At 44.9% G+C, this 19712-nt stretch overlaps 1 protein-coding gene across 14 annotated transcripts in view; it reads left to right on the top strand.

The window, feature by feature from the left end:
• The first annotated feature begins 12678 nt into the window (after window positions 1-12678).
• ERC1 (ELKS/RAB6-interacting/CAST family member 1) overlaps window positions 12679-19712 on the top strand; it is a 544893-nt gene continuing 537859 nt past the window's right edge. For 4 of the 14 annotated variants that reach the window (XM_066369487.1, XM_066369485.1, XM_066369495.1 and 1 more), the window contains exon 1: window positions 12681-13830. The gene's annotated coding sequence lies outside the window, so the exon portion shown is untranslated. The other 10 variants (XM_066369491.1, XM_066369493.1, XM_066369489.1 and 7 more) reach the window with 4 other exon arrangements.

Here is a 19712-nt window from a genome sequence, read left to right as displayed (position 1 = left end):
AGTTCACTGTCCCTCAGACCATTGGAGGGCCAGAGTATAAAAAAAACTATGAACAAATCCCTATGCACACTGCTCATATCTTATTTAAAGTAAAAAAACAAAATGGGAACAAATACAATATTTAAAATAAAGAACAAGTAAGTTTAAATCAACAAACTGACCAGTATTTCAGTGGGAACTATGCTCCTCTCACTGACCACCAATGAAAGAGGTGCCTCTTCTGGAAGTGTGGTGGGGTCCAGATAAATGGCCTCAGGGGGCCGCATGCAGCCCATGGGCCATAGTTTGGGGACCCCTGATCTAGAGCCATCAGTGGTGTATTGAGGTCTCCAAGTATGATTGTATTTTTGTCAGTTTTTGTTTTTAGGTCAATAAGTTCCTGTCTTATATATTTTGGTGCTCCTTGGTTTGGTGCATATATATTAAGAATTGTTATGTCTTCTTGATTCAGTATCCCCTTAATCATTATGAAATGACCATTTTTGTCTCTGAGTACTTTTTCTGTCTTGTAGTCAGCATTATTAGATATGAGTATTGCTACACCTGCTTTTTTTCTGGATGTTATTTGCTTGGAGTATTGTTTTCCAGCCTTTCACTTTGAATTTGTTTTTATCCTTGTTGCTTAGATGTGTTTCTTGTAGGCAGCATACAGTTGGATTTTCTTTTTTAATCCATTCTGCTACTCTGTGTCTTTATTGGTGAGTTTAATCCATTTACATTTAGTGTAATTATTGACACTTGTGGGTTCCCTATTGCCATTTTATAAATTGCTTTCTGTTAGTTTTGTATCTTGTTTGATTCTTCTCTTTTTTTTTCTATCATTTGTTTTTGTTTGTATTCCATACTTCTTTCCTCTGTTGCTACCTTTCTTAAGTCATGTGCTTCTGTGGTGGTTTTTTCAAGGGTGGTTACCATTAAGTAATGAAAAGGGTACCTACCATATTCATTGTAGTACCCTATCTTATGAGTGTTTCTGCACTTCATCGTCCTTTGCTACTGTTAATCTCCATCCTCTCCCCTTTTTTTTTGCTTTTGTTGTCACAGTTTAAATTTGGTTTTATTGTGTTCTTGGTGGAGCTTTTACTTGTGGTTTTGTTTTGTTTTGTTCTTTGTATCTGGTTGGAAAACTCCCTTTAGTATTTCCTGGAGTGGGGGTTTTCTGATGATAAATTCCCTCATCTTTTCTGTATTTGTGAATGTTTTTATTTCTCCTTCGTATTTGAAGGGTAGCTTTGATGGGTATAGTATTCTTGGCTGAAAGTTCCTGTCTTTCAGGGCTTTAAATATTGGGGTCCACTCTCTTCTAGCTTGTAGAGTTTCTGCTGAGAAATGTGATGATAATCTAATAGGCTTTCCTTTATATGTTGTATTCTTCTTTTCCCTGGCTGCCTTGAGAATTTTTTCTTTGTTGTTGGTTGTGCCATTTTCATTATGTGCCTTGGAGTAGGTTTGTTGTGGTTAAGAAAACTTGGTGTTCTGTTTGCTTCTTGAATTTGAGGCTTTAGTTCTTTCCACTGGCTTGGGAAGTTCTCGTCTATTATTTTTTTTAATATATTCTCCATTCCATTTTTTCTCTCTTCTCCCTCTGATATACCTATTATTCTTATGTTATTTTTTTTGATGGAGTCAGACAATTCCTGTAGGGCTTTCTCATTTTTTTTAATTTTTTTTTTTTTTTTTTTTTTCATTTTTCTGAAGCTGGAAACAGGGACAGTCAGACAGACTCCCGCATGCGCCCGACCGGGATCCACCCGGCACGCCCACCAGGGGGCGACGCTCTGCCCACCAGGGGGCGATGCTCTGCCCATCCTGGGCGTCGCCATGTTGCGACCAGAGCCACTCTAGCGCCTGAGGCAGAGGCCACAGAGCCATCCCCAGCGCCTGGGCCATCTTTGCTCCAGTGGAGCCTTGGCTGCGGGAGGGGAAGAGAGAGACAGAGAGGAAAGCACGGCGGAGGTGTGGAGAAGCAAATGGGCGCTTCTCCTGTGTGCCCTGGCCGGGAATCGAACCCGGGTCCTCCGCACGCTAGGCCGACGCTCTACCGCTGAGCCAACCGGCCAGGGCCTCATTTTTTTTAATTTTTGAGTCTCTCTCTTCTTCTCTGTTGTGCCTGAAGTTCCTTGTCTTCTATGTCACTGATTCTAGCTTCTATCTGGCCTGCTCTATTAGCTAAGCTTGTTACCTCGTTTTTCAGTTCATGAATTGAGTTTTTCATCTCTGTTTGATTTGTTTTTATAGTTTCAATTTCCTTGGTAATATATTCTTTGTGTTCATTGTTTTTTGAGCTCTCTAAATTGACTTTCTGTGTTTTATTGTATATCTCTGAGTATTTTTAGGATTTCTATTTTAAATTCTCTGTCATTTAGCTCTAGGGTTTCCAATATATTAAATTTTTTCTCCATAGATTTTTCCACATCTATCTGTGCTACTTCTCTATCTTTTGTATCCATGATATTCGATTTCCTTTTTCTTAATGGCATCTGAGGGTGGTCATGTTAATAGCACTAATTAAAATGAATAAATAATAAAAAGTAAAAAAAAAGATTAAAAAAATGGAAAAAAAATTTGGAAAAAAACCCCAAAAAGCCAAGGATAATTTATTATTCTTTCCCCTTTTTTTTGTTCTCTTCCCCTCCTCTCCCCTCCTCCTTAGGAAAATATTGTGATGAACTGTGAATTATATTATGCTAAATGGAACAAAAACTGCCTATAACGGAGGGCCTGAGTTTGGGAGAAGTGTTCAAGGGGCAAAAAAGGAAGTAGGGATCCACAAAATGCAAAAAAGGAAAAAATTTGGGTCAAGTATAAAATGATTTGCTTGTAAGTGATGGTCGACTAAGAGATATAATGAGAGGGATAAGAGGGAAACAGGAAAAAGGAAAAAAATATTGTATTAAGTGGAGCAAAAACTAAATAGAATGGAGATCCTGGGTTGGAAGGAATGCTAATGAGTTAAAAAGCGAGGTAAAAAGCACCCAAAATGCCACACACACAAAAAAACTTGAGTCCCAAATTAAATAATTTGTTCATGATTGAGGATTGAATGAGAGGAAAAGTAAAAGGAGAAAAGAAGAAACTAATAGAGAGGGAGAAATAAGAAAAAGGGGAAAAGGAAAAGAAGAAAAAAGAATAAAAAAAAAGAGGGAGAGAGAGAGAGTTAAGGGTTTTGGAGTGTAACACTCATGGAGAGTAAGGAAGAAGAAAAGAAATAAAATGTAACACTTATGGGTAGTGTAGTTCAAGAAGAGAACAGAATAAGATGGGCAGAGAATAAAATGACCAAGGTGGAGGAAATAGAAATAATAATAATAAAGGCAAGAAGATGAAAGAAACAAAAAAATAGTGGAACAAGTTATAAAGTCTGTGGATTTTTCTTGATTTTGAGAGGTTAACTTCTTCCTTTTTCTTTCCTCTCCCTCTTCCTGGTCAGTGACTCTGTACCGAAGGCTCTGCCCCTGTGGCATGCTTAGGTAGAGATTTGCAGTTGATGAGACTCTACAGCGATGTCATATATTAGGTTTCAGTGTCGTTGGTAGTCAAGGCTTGTTAGCGTTTGCAGGCTCTGACAATGAGAGAGTCAGATTTCCCGGAGCCTCTCTCCTAGTCTCTCCTTCCTGAATTAGCAGCCTGATGATCCAGCTATGAGGCTACTGCTGCCTCTGCCTGGGGAGTAAGAGGCTCGAAGAGCTGGCAAATCCCCACTCTATCCCCACTCAATGCAGGGCTCTGGGTAAGGCTCTGGCGGTCAGAGCCACCAGCGTAATCAGGTGGGGCTGGGAGCAAATTGCTTTCAAGGTGACTTTCAATGAGCCTGCAGGCCTGTTCAGCACGCCTAGAATTTTGTGGGACCACTCTCCCCAGGCTTTCCACACTTTGTAACCTGTTTTGGCTGGAAAGAAGATGCCCTAGTCACTGCCTGCAGTACAGGAGGTCTTAACATCTGCCAAGCCCCTCTTTTTAGCATATATCCCTGAGTATGAAAGCTCTGCCAATCAGAGGTTGCCCCCACCCCTTTAGCAAGAGGCACGCCTCTTGTCTTAGATCGCTGAACTGAGAGAGATCTTGTCAGTTAGAGCTGCGTAGGTCAGTTGGGAGGTGAGCAGACTGTGGGTTAAGCTAATTTCAGCGATTGGATCCGCCAGTCTGATACAGAAAGGACTGCAAGCTGTCCGCGCGCCCCTCCCCCGACACTTGATTGTTAGCTTAAATGGCTGGGTGAGGCGCCCCGCCCGTCCAGAGAAGCTTGGGAGTAGGGAAGTTTGCTTTGGCGCACTCCCTGCACACCGCTGGCAGCTGCTGCTCGTGGCACGCACATTTGCTCATGTGGGCTGATTCACCACAGGCACACTCTTTCCTCAGCTTGAATGAATGTCCATACCGCAGCCTAGCTTCCTCCACACCCTTAGCCCCCCCTGACTCTCAGTTCCAAGTGAAAGCAGCCTTTGCTCAGGTTAGTGAGGAAGGCAGAGTGTTTTTTTTGTCCGACTTATTTCCTTCAGGGTTGATTATATATTTAGTCAATTTTTCACTTCACCCTACCTTTGCTTTCAGTGTGTGGAACTCCCAGACGCTCCAAGGATAGATTTTTCTGTCTCTGGTTGATGAACTTGTTGAAATTTCGGGGAGAGTTGTCGGTCGCACTCCTCATGGCGCCATTTCTCTGATGTCACTCTCCCCAGTGATGTTTATATCACTAAATCCAGTGTCAATTTTTAACTCTCATCTTATTGGTTTATCAGCAGCCTATGACATAGTCCTCAATCTCTGCGGCTGGTTCTTCCTCAGGTCACTGATCTTTCAACATTGGAAGTTTCAAGTGCTTGGACTTCCTCTTCATTCACACCTTTGATGCTCATTACAGCTTTACATGCTGTGGAGGATTAGAGCTCATCTGGAGCTGCATACCATGGAGTGAGTGACCTCAGGTGATGACATGTGAAACAGAAGAATTGGCCAGCTGAGACAGATTCAAATTTCTAATCCACATAATTGCAAGCTAAAAAAATTTTTTTGTTGTTTTCAACTACTAAATTTTGAGGTAATTGTTCTTGTTGCAATAGGTAACCCAAACAAACACTACCTTTTGCCAATGAGTCACAGATTGCCTGGACCTCTCCTTTCAATTTCAGATTCATATCTAACTGCCCATCTGACATTTCCATGTGGACATGACTTATTTTGGCTTCTACCAGAAGCAGGCTCTGAGATAGGACTTACGTACCAGTTACTTATTTGTGAGGTGATCCAGGAAACACTAGTAGAATAGTAAGGAAGCGAGACAGGGAAAGAAAGCAGACAATAAAAGGGTGTGTTATCAAGCCAGTTACCACCAAAGAAACTGCTTTATACCATAGGGAATTTCAGGGAATTAGTGTAAAACGTGTATTTCAGTCAATAATTGAGGGCTGCTTCTGCAGGAGTCCAATTCTCTAGGGGCCTTCCTTAGGAATAAGTTTAAGAAAAATGCTGTCAGGCAAAGAAATGCAAAAGCTGGGAGTGAGACATCTGCTACAGCATGCTGAAGTTCGAAAGTTGAGGGGATATAGGCAGGACACTGACAACATTTGCTATGACATTAACATTAAAAAAAATTTTTTTTTTTCAGTGAGAGGAGGGGAGACATGGCTCCCACATGTGCCCCGACCAGGATCCACCCAGCAAACCCACCAGAGTGATGTTCTGCCCATCTGGGATGTTGCTCCACTGCTCAGCAAACAAACTCTTATTAGCACTTAAGGTGGAGGCCATGGAGCCATCCTCAGTGCCTGGGGCAAACTTGCTCCAATCGAATCATGGCTGCAGAAGAGGAAAAGAGAAAAAGAGAGAGGTGAGAGGGGGACTGGTGGAGCAGATGGGCGCCTCTCCTGTGTGCCCTGACTGGGAATTGAACCCAAGACATCCACATGCCAGGCCGATGCTCTACCACTGAGCCAACCAGCCAGGGCAATAGAACATTAACATTTTTTTTTGATAGAGACAGAAAAAGAGTCAGAGAGAGGGACAGATAGGGACAGACAGACAGGAAGGGAGAGAGATGAGAAGCATCAATTCTTTGTTGCAGCACTTTAGTTGTTCATTGATTGCTTTCTCATATGTGCCTTGACTGTGGGGTTACAGCAGACGGAATAATCCCTTGCTGAAGCCAGTGACCTTGGGCTCAAGCTGGTGAGCTGTGCTCACACCAGATGAGCCCGCACTCAAGCTGGTGACCTCGGGGTTTCGAACCTTGGTCCTCCGCATCCCAGTCCGATGCTCTATCCACTACACCACCACCACCTAGTCAGAACATTAACATTTTTAATAAATCCAGGCCAGTAGTTTTGTAGAATGTCCCACACATTGGCTACTGAACATAGTTCTCTATGGTCTCAAGTTCTTTCATAATTGTTAGCAGCAGCTCTAACTGTCCTTTTGTTCTGGAATAGCTCTTCAAAGATATTTGGATAGTGAATTGCCTTAGAAGCTAGTGATAATGTCTGTCATCAGGACAGGTTTCTTTATTATTATCCGTACAGAGGGTCGTCCGGTTACGACACAGTTTCCTTCCTATGACAATGATGTAACCCCAATTTTGGTGTAAATTAACATAGCCTAGCCTAACACAAATGGAACACTTGCACTTTTAACAGTCCAAAATGGTGTAGGTAAGCGTACTGGGAGATTCCAACTCCCTCACTCATACACCGCATTAATGGATATTCTTCTGTTGCACGCAACCAAACTAGTTCACCCGTGTGATCTGTAAGTACAACGCTAATGGCATAAACCAAAACACTCATGTCTCAATTTTTGTATGTTTTTTTGGAAGTGAGCATTGTGACCTCGAAATGTGGTATGTCAAGGCTGTTGTAACCCTGTATAATAAAAGTAATCTTTAAGGCAAAAGTCAGACATGTGTGCTTATAGCCTATTATAAAAAATGTGGGTTGCCTGACCTGTGGTGGCGCAGTGGATAAAGCGTCAACCTGGAAATGCTGAGGTCACCGGTTCGGAACCCTGGGCTTGCCTGGTCAAGGCACATATGGGAGTTGATGCTTCCAGCTCCTCCTCCCTTCTCTCTGTCTCTCTCTGCTCTCTCTCCCTCTCTGTCTCTCTCTCTCCCTCTCTCTCTTCTCTCTAAAAATGAATAAATAAAATAAAAAAAAATCTATTTTGCCTGACCTGTGGTGGCGCAGTGGATAAAGCGTCGACCTGGAATACTGAGGTCGCTGGTTCGAAACCCTGGGCTTGCCTGGTCAAGGCACATATGGGAGTTGATGCTTCCAGCTCCTCCCCCTTCTCTCTCTCTCTCTCCCCTCTCTATAATGAATAAATAAAAAATCTTAAAAAAAAAGGAGAATGTAAACACAATAGGAATAATTAAACACATATATAAAAAAGAAAAAGAAAAAAAGAAAAAATGTGGGCTCCCTAAGTTTGGACTTGCTTTCTGTAACTCAACCTACAGTGTGGGTAGGCATCATCTGGCAGGTGTCATCCTGTGGGAACTGGGGCTTGGGAAATTGGCATAAGTAAATAATGATACTTTGATTAACTCTTATTGTTATGAGAAAATGTCCTTTGTCTCTGACCCATCCAAGATCCTTGTAACTTCAGCTAGCATTTAAGAAATGTAACAGGCTAATTTGTTACTTTTCAAGTAGGGCAAAACTTCAGGACCTTCATAGTTCTTTTTTAAAAAATTTTTTTTTATATTTTTCTGAAGCTGAAAACAGGGAGCCAGTCAGACAGACTCTCGCATGCGCCCGACTGGGATCCACCCAGCATGCCCACCAGGGGGTGATGCTCTGCCCATCTAGGGCATCGCTCTGCTGCAACCAGAGCCATCCTAGCGCCTGAGGCAGAGGCCACAGAGCCATCCTCAGCACCTGGGCCCACCTTGCTCCAATGGAGCCTTGGCTGCGGGAGGGGAAGAGAGAGACAGAGAGGAAGGAGAGAGGGAGGGGTGGAGAAGCAGATGGGTGCTTCTTCTGTGTGCCTTGGCCGGGAATTGAACCTGGGACTCCTGCACGCCAGGCCGACACTCTACCACTGAGCCAACCGGCCAGGGCTTGGGCCTTCATAGTTCTTGACAGTGGCTTTGGTTGATTATTTCCTCATGAATGGATTCAGCTTAAACATTTTTTTGGTCAAGAGTTGTGAGTAGATTATGTGTATACTATGCATTGCATCCACTGTGAAGGCATAAGATGTCATTTTGTCCCATTACTAGTGATGCTAAGTTTAATCATTTGGTTAAAGTAGTGTCTGCCAAATCTCTCCAATGTAAAATGTCAAAATATTTTTTCAGTTTTTTAATTTTTAAATTTTTTTTATTTTAATTTTTTTTCTGAAGCTGGAAACGGGGAGAGACAGACAGACTCCCACATGCACCCGACCGGGATCCACCCGGCACGCCCACCAGGGGGCGACGCTCTGCTGCGACCAGAGCCACTCTAGCGCCTGGGGCAGAGGCCAAGGCGCCATCCCCAGAGCCAGGGCCATTTTTGCTCCAATGGAGCCTCGGCTGTGGGAGGGGAAGAGAGAGACAGAGAGGAAGGAGAGGGGGAGGGGTGGAGAAGCAGATGGGCGCTTCTCCTGTGCGCCCTGGCTGGGAATAGAACCTGGGACTTCCGCACACCAGGCCGACGCTCTACCACTGAGCCAACCGGCCAGGGCCATTTTTTCAGTTTTGTAGTTCATTCACATAGTCTCAGAACATCATCCTATGGAAGTGAAGAGAAGCATTAACTTGTAGTTGCGGCACTCACTTCTTTCCGTTGTTCATTGATGGCTTTGCTTTCGTGCCTTGACTGGGGTGGGGTGGGGCACCAGCCAAGCCAGTAATCCCTTTGGGTTCAAGTGACCTTTGGGCAAAAGCATCAAGCATGGGGTCATGTCTATGATCTCACAGTCAAGATGGTAAGCCCATGTTCAAGTTAATAAGGCCGCACTCAAGCCAGCAACCTCGGTGTTTCAAACCTGGGTCCTCAGTGTCCCAGGCTGATACACTATCCACTGCACCACCACCTGGTCAGGCCAGATTGTTTATTATTTCCCCCAGACCTGGAGTTTGCAATTTCTCCAAGAAGCTCCATTTTATTGTTTGTTTTGATTTGGAAAGGAACAGAATTTAGAAACTATGATCTAAATGTATTCATTGCTACTAGAATTTATTTGCTTCTAGACCCTTTCAGTGGACAAACTAGGGAGAAAAATGAATCGACCCTGATACTTTCAGTACAAATCTAACAAACAGGGTTCCTCTTCATCTTTTTCCATTCCATATTTAAATTTCCTATACCCCATAATAACATCAATATAGTTACACAGTTGATTTATCCTATAATAAAGACAGAATAGTGCCAGAATTACTATTCTCTGGATGCCATCAACCACAAATCTAAGTAATTTTCAAAGTCTCTTAGTAATTATTAGACTACATACCATTAAGGATGAGTAGTCAAATACTAGGTTCAAAAGTGACTAAAATAAAATTTTTGTCAGTGTGGTTATGTATCAATTTGATATGATTAGGTTTATTTGTTTCAGTATTTTTGAATTAACTTCTTAAAAACATATAAACCATTTACACGATTAAAAAGTGGAAACTAGGCCCTGGCCGGTTGGCTCAGCGGTAGAGCGTCGGCATGGCGTGCGGGGGACCCGGGTTCGATTCCTGGCCAGGGCACATAGGAGAAGCGCCCATTTGCTTCTCCACCCCCACCCCCTCCTTCCTCTCTGTCTCTCTCTTCCCCTCCCGCAGCCAAGGCTCCATTGGAGCAAAGATGGCCCGGGCGCTGGGGATGGCTCCTTGGCCTCTGCCCCAGGCGCTCAAGTGGCTCTGGTCGCGGCACAGCGACGCCCCGGAGGGGCAAAGCATCGCCCCCTGGTGGGCAGAGCGTCGCCCCTGGTGGGCGTGCCGGGTGGATCCCGGTCGGGCGCATGCGGGAGTCTGTCTGTCTCTCCCTGTTTCCAGCTTCAGAAAAATACAAAAAAAAAAAAAAAAAAAAAAGGTGGAAACTTTGCAAAAGGTATACCTGGAGAAATCTCACTAGTATTCCTGTACATTTTACTAACCCTATATATGAAAAATACTCAGTATATTAAATATACTCACTAGTATATTTAATTCTTAATAAATGTCTATCATGGGTAAGTTAGGCCTTTATATCTGAGTGGGTGTGGTTTCTGATAATTGACATTAGTACTTTAAAAAGGGTTTTGTTGCAAATTCTTATATTTTCTCTAGCAATTTGTATATCATATATATTAGATATAATAAATATATACATTTAATATTAAAATGAATAAAACAAAATGCAATTATATATTTTTTCTATTTTTTTTTTTGAGAGAGAGAGAGAGGGAGAGACAGGAAGGGAGAGAGATGAGAAGCATCAATTCTTCGTTGTGGCATCTTAGTTGTTCATTGATTGCTTTCTCATATGTGCCTTGACCCAGGGGCTACAGCAGACCGAGTGACCCCTTGCTCAAGCCAGCGACCTTGGGCTCAAGCTCGTGAGCCTTGCTCAAACCAGATGAGCCTGTGCTCAAGCCGGCAACCTCGGGGTTTCGAACCTGGGTCCTCTGTGTCCCAGTCCGACGCTCTATCCACTGTCCCACCGCCTGGACAGGCTATTTCTTCTATTTTTGAAAAATTTCCTTGACTGTATCTTTTAATTGTTAAGCTAAATTTATAATTTTGGCAATTACTTATTTCTAACTTCAAACCATCCTTTTTATTCTTGGATTGTTTCTTCAACTGAATACTTTTTTTCCATAGGCGTCATAAACATCTATGAGATTCTAATTAGCTTTTTTAAAGTTCTCTGATGTTTGTGTTTCTCCTGTGGTTACATTTTCTGTTTATCTTCTCCACTCCTCTCAAGTTGAAGCCTTCCCTAAGATATCTAATAATCCTTGGTTGTGTGTTCATATTTAAGATGAGGTTGTTGGAATGATTAGGAATGTTGTGAACTTAGGAGGGTCTTTCCGACGTGCACAAGTTCACTCTAGATTGAATGGGTAGGAAATGGGTTATTGTACCAGAATGAAGAATGCTTTACTTAGTCATCAAATGCTCAAATAGCTGCCCAGGTTCCTCCCCAGAGGGTAACACTTGATTTTTATCTTGGGATAAATGCCCAGCTATTGTGCTGTTCCATACACATACCTTTATTTATTTATTTATTTCAAACTTTATTTGATTTGAGTGAGAGAGGAAAGGAGAGAGAGAAACATCAATTTGTCATTCCACTTATTTATGCATTCATTGGTTAACTCTTGTATGTGCCCTGACCCAGGACTGAACCCACAACCTTGATCTATGGGGATGATTCTCTAAACAATTGAGCTATCCTGCCAGGGCCAGACCTTTATTTAGGCTCCCTGTTTTCAGCCCTGCTTCTCACTCTTGCTGTCTTGTGTCTCCAAATTTCAGTCTCTCTAAATAATTTCTGGCTGCAGCACCTGATACACCTATTATACATTATAGTTTCTTCCTGTGTGCTTAGTCAGACTGCACTTATTTTCAGTGTGTAAAGTTTAAAAAAATCATGGGGTCCCCTTTCCATTTTCTTTTTTGTATGGGTTTGTATGACTTAAAAATTCCTTCATAAGCATTTTAATGGGGTCGCAGGAAGAAGATACAATGAATGCATGTGCTCAGTTAGCCAAATTTAATAAACAAATCCTAAATGTAGGTTTAAAAAATGACATTGGGGGCAGAATAGGAAATAAGAAAAATGACAACAACCAGTGGAATGGCAAACAAAACGACATAAAAAGCAAAGAAATTTAAAAACAAAAACAAAATTCTGAGTTTGTGATATTGACAGTATTCCTGTGTATGAATAACTTTGTGTTTAGCATCTTAACTCTCCACATCCACACATTCTAGGGATAGGACGGATCTCAGACATTTAGTTCATACTCGGTATCACAGTTAAAGAAGTAGGACCCAGAGGTAAAGCTATTTTCTAAGGTAACACAGGTATAGAGGGTGGCAGAATGGAAACTATAAATATTTAATGACTCACTACTCTTGACAGTCAAAGGATGACTTTTCTTAGGTAAATAGCCAGATGTCTGCCTGACCAGGCGGTGGCTTAGTGGATAGAGCATTGGACTGGGATGCAGAGGACCCAGGTTCGAGACCCCGAGGTCGCCAGCTTGAGTGCGGGCTCATCTGGTTTGAGGAAAAGCCCACCAGCTTGAACCCAAGGTCGCTGGCTCCAGCAAGGGGTTACTCGGTCTGCTGAAGGCCCGCGGTCAAGGCACATATGAGAAAGCAATCAATGAACAACTAAGGTGTTGCAACGCACAATGAAAAACTAATGATTGGTGCTTCTCATCTCTCTCCATCCCTGTCTATCCCTCTCTGACTCACTCTCTGTCTCTGTAAAAAAAAAAAAAAAAAAAGTTTAAAAATCTGTAAAAAAAAAAAAAAAGCCAGATGTCCAAGAAAATGAAATATTTTAGGATGCTTATTTGGCAGTGTAACCATCGGTAGCCATATGTTGAATGTACCGAAGGGGGCGACTATACAACCAGACGCGGAACTGCAATAATGATCATGGGAGGGAACAATTAGTGAGCCTGGGCAGGATAAACCAGTAGAATTTGGTGAATGAATGAAGGTGAATACCAAGGAGAGAAGAGAAGATATTAGTGGCATTATGAGAAAGTGTAAACTGGTTAATGGTGGTGGTGTAAAGTAAGTAGGGGTAAAATGATGATTCAGCTTTCAAGGGCATTTAAAATTATTTTAATAAACACTGGAAGGCTGGGAAGAAATACAATTCACATCACTCGTACACTCTTGGTGTAGATAGCTTACCCACATCTTTCAATTAGTGGAGGTGTCAGCCTCTCTGCAAGGCTCCAGCCAAAGAAACCCGACCGCGGAGTAACCCTGGGTTGCCTAAAATGCGGCACCAGTTGTACCGTAGAATCCATCGGCTGTTGTGAGGCCTAAGACAGATAACGCAGCACAGTACCTGGCACATCGCAAGAAATGCACGTGGACATTAACTTCCACCCACGCTCTTCTCTCCAGCCCCAACCACTACAGAAAAGCGACCTACAAAGGCGCGGGTCTCCTGCGACACCTAAGTTCTTTCCCCAGGGCCGTGTCTCTTACTACCTCAGGTGCCACACTTCGCGAAAGCTAAGGGCTGGGGGAAATCCAGCTTTCCTCGGACAAAGGGCGCCCACTGCCAATCTAGAGCTGCTCCCTACGGCGGCGGCGGTCTCGGGGTTGTGTAACGGACACCGCCAAGGCGGGGGTGGGGCGACTCTAAGGTTTGCGAAGACAACATTCCGCTCTCCGCCCGGCCGGTCCCCTTCCTACGGCAAGCAGAAGGAGACAAACGCCGCCTTTCCTAGCTCCCACCTACCGCCGCTTTCCCGAGCTGGCTCCCGCTCTGCGCTCCCGTGGCCGCAGGGGCGGCGTGTGGGGGTGTGTACGTGTGGCCGCTCCGCGCTCGTGACTCAGCTTCCGCGCGGAGCCACTGCCGGAGCCTGAGTCACCCTTGCTTCCCAACCTCTAAGCGGCCTTTCCTTGGAGGGCGCCAGAGGCCCCAGGCTGCAGAGTCGCGCCCCCGGGGGCGCGGGGAAGAGAAGCAGCTCGCCTGGGGGAAGGCGGGGCTCGCGGTCCCCGGCCGAGGCCTGGGGCGGGGCGAGGTGTCTCGCGCAGGGGGCGGGGCGCGGTGACGTCGGCGGGCGCCCGGGCGGTGCTGTGTCTGTGGTGGCGGCGGCGGCCGTAGTGGTGGCGGTGCCGGGGCGGTGGCGGCAGGAGCGGCAGGAGCAGCAGCAGCAGCCGTAGACACAACAGCAACCCTGAGCAGGGTGAGACGGCCGCGGTGGCGGCAGCTCAGAAGTCGGGCGGGATCTAGGGCTTCCCGCCTGTCGCTGGCCCCCAGGCTCTTTTTTTTTTTTTTGCCTTTTCTTACCCTGCTTCTTGCTCAGGGCCCTCGTTAGGCTGAGCAGCGCGCCCCCGGAGAGAGGCGGCGCTGTAGGTGAGGTTTCGGGACCACCTCCTTTTCTTGACCCCGCTGGGGGGATGGGGAAGTCCGGGGAGGGTCGGACCCCACCCCCAACCCCAACCCATCTCTACCCACCCTAGCCCACCGGCGGGCTCCACCCAGCCGAGCTCCGGGATTGGGCGGGAGCGGAGGCCATAGATGTGGGGAACCCGGGGCGGGAGGTAGGAGGTGAGAGAGGGGGGCTTTGAGCACTTGGAGAACCGATGGTGGAAGGTTGATGAGACATGATGTTGTGGGCGAGGTGGTGGCAAGATGGAGAAATTGGGGAGCTATGCAGAGGTTGGGGTGCGGTCAGGGTAGATCTGTGGGTTTGAGTGAATGATGTAAAATGTTGAAAAAGGTGAGGATTTTTTTTTTTCTAATGGGGAATGGTAAGGTAGATGAACGGTTGTATTTCAGAAGGAAGATGAGCAGTGGATGTTGCCTTTGAGGCAGTTAGAGAAGCTAATGCATTAGGTCTCACATTTCTACTTTAGGGTTTTGGTGGTTTTTCTCTTTTTCGTCCTGGCGGGGTGGGTGGGTAGGGGGTGGGTCGGGGAGGGAGGAGAATTCCTCTGCTTTGGCTCAGGTGGGTAATTATGAGCGTGGATGGGTTTGAAGTTTTACACCCCTTAAGAAGAATGAGATCTTGGGTTAAGACAACTTCATTCAGATCTCATTACACTTAGATCCTTAAAGGTGTTACTTTCCAGTCTTTTTTCTTTGACGAAAAGGTCTCCTTTTTACCAACTTATTTACAAGTTCTATCCTGGCCCCTTAAGAGAAGGCCTGATAATCAGGTGGTTGCTTTGGAAGACACATTTCTGAGGAATAGTTGCAGGTGGTTGTAGTTGGCTGCTTTGGATGGATAAAATGAACAATTTGAACATTTCTGTTGGAGCTAATTATATGAAAACTGCTTAAACATTTTAAAGCACACCTGCCCTTTATAGCTAGTTTTTCAGTAGACCTTGACATTTAGAAATTTTGTGTTCAACACTTAGTATTATTATTTCTCGATTGCAGATGTCTTTATTAGACACTTTAAAAATGAAGCAGAATAATTTTTTTTGGTAGACCCCCCCCCCCCTCAATTTCTCAGAAATGTTCTTAGAGTCCAATGCTTTAAAAATTCTCTCTAATAACATTGGGGGCATGTGTCTGTCACTTCATAGGGAGTTGTTACTAAGAGTAAACAGTGTTCAGTGTTATTCACACAGTGTTTCACAACTTAGCACATTAAATCAGAATCTTCTTTTTTGAATTTCTGCTCCCTATGAGATTATGCCCTGGCTGGTTGGCTCTGCCAGGCGTCTGGCAGTCCTGGGTTCAATTCCTAGTCAGGGCACACAAGAGAAGTGACCATCTGCTTCTTCACCCCCCCTCCGTTCTCTCCCGTCCTCCTGCAGCCATAGCTTCATTGGCTTAGTGAGTTGGCCCTGGGTGCTGAGGATGGCTCCATGGCTTGTCCTCGGGTGCCAAAATAGCTCAGTTGCTGAGCAATGGGCCTCAAATGGGCAGAGCAGCAGCCCCAGGTGGGGGTTGCCGATGGATCCTGTTGGGCCCATGTGGGAGTCTGTCTCTGCCTCCCTACCTCTCACTTAAAAAAAAAAAAGAGATTACAGTATTCACTGACCTTACCTATCAGTGTCATGTAAATTACCTCTTGCTCAGAAACAGGTCCTGTGATGGACATGTATTATGTAATGGATGGAAGTAGGCATGGCTCTCAATAATTCATTTATGGAGGAAGAGAAACCATCATGAAATAGAATTTAAGCAATGACTTTCCCAAGGCTTAATTTATTTGGGAACATAGCCAGAGAAGTGCTTTCCTGTTACTCAAGAGAGAAATATATAGATGTCTGTTTCAGTAGTTGCAGACCATTGCCTTTTTAATTTTTTTTTTTTTTTGGTGTATTTTTCTGAAGTTGGAAACGGGGAGGCAGTCAGACAGACTTCCGCATGCTCTGGACCCGGATCCACCCGGCATGCCCACCAGGGGGCGATGCTCTGCCCATCTGGGGCGTCACTCTGTTGTAACCAGAGTCATTCTAGCACCTGAGGCAGAGGCCACAGGGCCATCCTCAGCGCCTGGGCCAACTTTGGTCCAATGGAGCCTTGGCTGTGGGAGGGGAAGAGAGAGACAGAGAGGAAGGAGAGGGGGAGGGGTGGAGAAGCAGATGGGCGCTTCTCCTGTGTGCCCTGGCCGGGAATCGAACCCGGGACTTCTGCACGCTGGGCTGACGCTCTACCACTGAGCCAGCCAGCCAGGGCCATTGCCTTTTTAAACATGCCTACTTAATGAGCAGACTCATCTTTTAGCAAATACTTCTGCTTGAAAAGATTTATAGGGAAGAGATACAATAGCTGTTAAAGAGAGAAAGAGTGAGGTCCAGTTGTAATTATAAATAAAATATTTAACTGTATTCAGACATATCAAGTTGTAAATTGGTACAATGAATAGTTCTGATTTTAGATTAGTTACTTAGAAGGAAGAATTAAAATTCACATATTTAGTTTTGGGTCTTAAATTATAGTTTGGTTTAATTGGGTACACATGGGTACAAATGTGAAGATTCCAGGTGAAACCTTATGTATATTGCTAAATGACACTTGCAAGGCTGAGAGTGAGATGTGATTCTTGTGGGAATGAGATCATATGATTTGGGGACACTAAAGGACAGTTGCATGGTCGACAGTGAGATGCGATTCTTGTGGGAGTGAAATCATGATTTGGGGAGATGATCTATTTTTCTTTAGAATGTATTATGCCTGGAAAAAACCCATACATTTAAAAAAATTGAATTTATTGGGGTTACATTAGTTAGTAAATTATATACCCTATTTCCCCATGTATAAGACACACCCTTTTTTGAAAAATTTGGGGTCTAAAAACTGGGTGCATCTTATGCAGTGGTTATGGCATTTCAAATGCCATAGATGGAACTGAGGATGAGGCAATATATGAAGACAGTGATTTGTCATGAGACATAGACGAGGAAGCTAATGGATGGGAGTTTTGACAGTGATGAGAAGTTGTATGAATTTTATAATGAATAAAACTTGAGTTCAATGACTTTATGTAATACATTTTTTTCCAGTTTTCGGTCCCCAAAATTAAGGTGCGTCTTATACATGGGGAATATGGTAGAGTTCAGGTGTACAGTTCTATAATACATCGTCTGTATATTGTGTGTTCACCACCCCAAGTCAAGACTCCTTCCATCACCATTTATCTTTCTTTTACTGTCTTCTACCTCCCCTCTCCCCGCCTTTCCCTCTGGTAATCACCATACTGTTACCTGTGTCTATGAGCTAGCTAGCTAGCTTGCTTGCTTTCTCTCTCTCTCTCTCTCTCTCTCTCTTTCTTTCTCTCCTCCCCTCCCCTCCCCTCCCCTCCCCTCCCCTCCCCCTCCCCTCCCCCCTCCCCTCTCCCCTCCCCTCCTCCCCCCTCCCCTTCCCTCCCCTTCCCTCCCCTCCCCCCTCCCTGTCCTTCCCTTTCCTTCCCTCCCTCTCTCTCTCTCTCTCTCTCTCTCTCTCTCTTTCTCTTTATTTCTCTTTTTAATTGAGAGGTGGGAGGCAAAGACAGACTCCTGTATGCACCCTGACTGGGATCCATCCTACCAGCTGATGCTCTGCCTGTCTAGGTCACTGCTCTGTTGCTGGCAACCTAGCCATTTTAGCACCTGATGGATGGCCATGAAGCCATCCTCAGTGCCCGGGCCAACTTTTATCAAACCATTCGAACCATAGCTGTGGGAGGGGAGGAGAAGTGAGAGAGATGGGAGAGGGGTGGAGAAGCAGATGGTTGCTTCTCCTATGTGCCCTGACTGGGAACTGAACCCAGGACTTCCACACACTGGGCCGACTCTCTACCATTGAGCCAACCAGCCAGGGCCTGCCTCTCTCTCTCTCTCTCTTTCTCTCTCTCAATCCCTTCACCTTTTTCACCCAGCCCTGAATATCCCCCTTCTCTCTAACAGCTGTCAGTCTGTTCTCTGTAAGTCTGTTGCTGTTTTATATGTTAATTTCGTTCATTAGGTTCCATGTCTGGGTAAAATCATATGGTACTTTTCTTTCTCTGATTGGCTTATTTCACTTAGCATAATATTCTTCAGGTCTGTCCATGCTGTTGCAAAAGGGTAAGACTTCCTTCTTTTTTTCCCCAGCTGAATAGTATTTCATACTACAGCCTTTTATCCACTTCTCTACTGATGGACACTTGGGCTGATTCCAGATCTTGGCTATTGTAAGTAATGCTGCAGTAAACATAGGAGTGCATTCTCTTCTTTTCTTTTCTTTTTTTAAATTAAGTGAAAGCAAGGGAGGCAGAGAGACAGACTCATGCATGAGCTCTGACTGGAATTGACCCAGCAAGCCCACTATGGGGCAATGCTCTGCCCACCTGGGATGCTGCTTTGCAACTAAGGTATTTTTAGCACCTGAGGTGGAGGTCATGGAGTCATCCTCAGCACTGGTGGCCAACTTGCTCAAATCAATTGAGCCATGGCTGTGGGAGGAGGAGAGAGGGGGGGGGATGGGGAGGGGTGGAGAAGCAGACAATTGATTCTCCTGTGTGCTCTGACCAGGAATTGAACCCAGGGCATCTACATACAGGGCTGACACTCTACCACTAAGCCAGCCAGACAGGGCCTATATTCTTTCGAATTAAGTAAAATTCCTACATTTTATTTTATTTTTTTTTTTTTTTTTTTTTTTTCTTTTTCATTTTTCTGAAGCTGGAAACAGGGAGTGACAGTCAGACAGACTCCCGCATGCGCCCGACCGGGATCCACCCGGCACGCCCACCAGGGGCGGTGCTCTGCCCCCCAGGGGGCGATGCTCTGCCCATCCTGGGCGTCGCCATATTGCGACCAGAGCCACTCTAGCGCCTGAGGCAGAGGCCACAGAGCCATGCCCAGCGCCCGGGCCGTCTTTGCTCCAATGGAGCCTTGGCTGCGGGAGGGGAAGAGAGAGACAGAGAGGAAAGCACGGCGGAGGGGTGGAGAAGCAAATGGGCGCTTCTCCTATGTGCCCTGGCCGGGAATCGAACCCGGGTCCTCCGCACGCTAGGCCGACGCTCTACCGCTGAGCCAACCGGCCAGGGCTACATTTTATTTTTTAAGAAATGTCGTTTGCTGGTCATTACTGTGATATCCTTATTGAATCTGCTGAAGTGTCCTTATTTTCCATTACTAAAGTCAGACAAGTATGTCAGTCTGTTAATTAACGTTAATACTGGAGACAAAGTGAAAGTGAAGGTTCTAATAGCAACAACTGCTCTTGCTCTTTTTTTTTAAAAGAAAGTTTTATTGATTGATTTTAGAGAGGAAGGGGTGGAGAGAGAGAAAGAGAGAGAGAGGGAGAACAGCAGTCTGTTCCTGTATGTGCCCTTACCCGAGATTGAGCCAGCAACCTTTGCATATTGGGGCGATACTGTAACCAAGTAAGCTCTCCCGCCAAGGTGATAGCTGTCTTTTTCTAAACCAGTGGTCGCCAACTCCCGGACTGTGGACCAGTACCGGTCCATGGGCCATTTGGTACCGGTCCGCAGAGAAAGAATAAATAACTTACATTATTTCTGTTTTATTTATAATTAAGTCTGAATGATGTTTTATTTTTAAAAAATGACCAGATTCCCTCTGTTACATCCGTCTAAGACTCACTCTTGACGCTTGTCTCGGTCACGTGATACATTTATCC

Source organism: Saccopteryx leptura, chromosome 2, assembly GCF_036850995.1.
Source record: "Saccopteryx leptura isolate mSacLep1 chromosome 2, mSacLep1_pri_phased_curated, whole genome shotgun sequence".
Lineage (NCBI taxonomy): Eukaryota > Metazoa > Chordata > Mammalia > Chiroptera > Emballonuridae > Saccopteryx > Saccopteryx leptura.
Note: the sequence above shows the minus strand (reverse complement) of the source record. Positions and strands in the feature narration are given on the sequence as shown.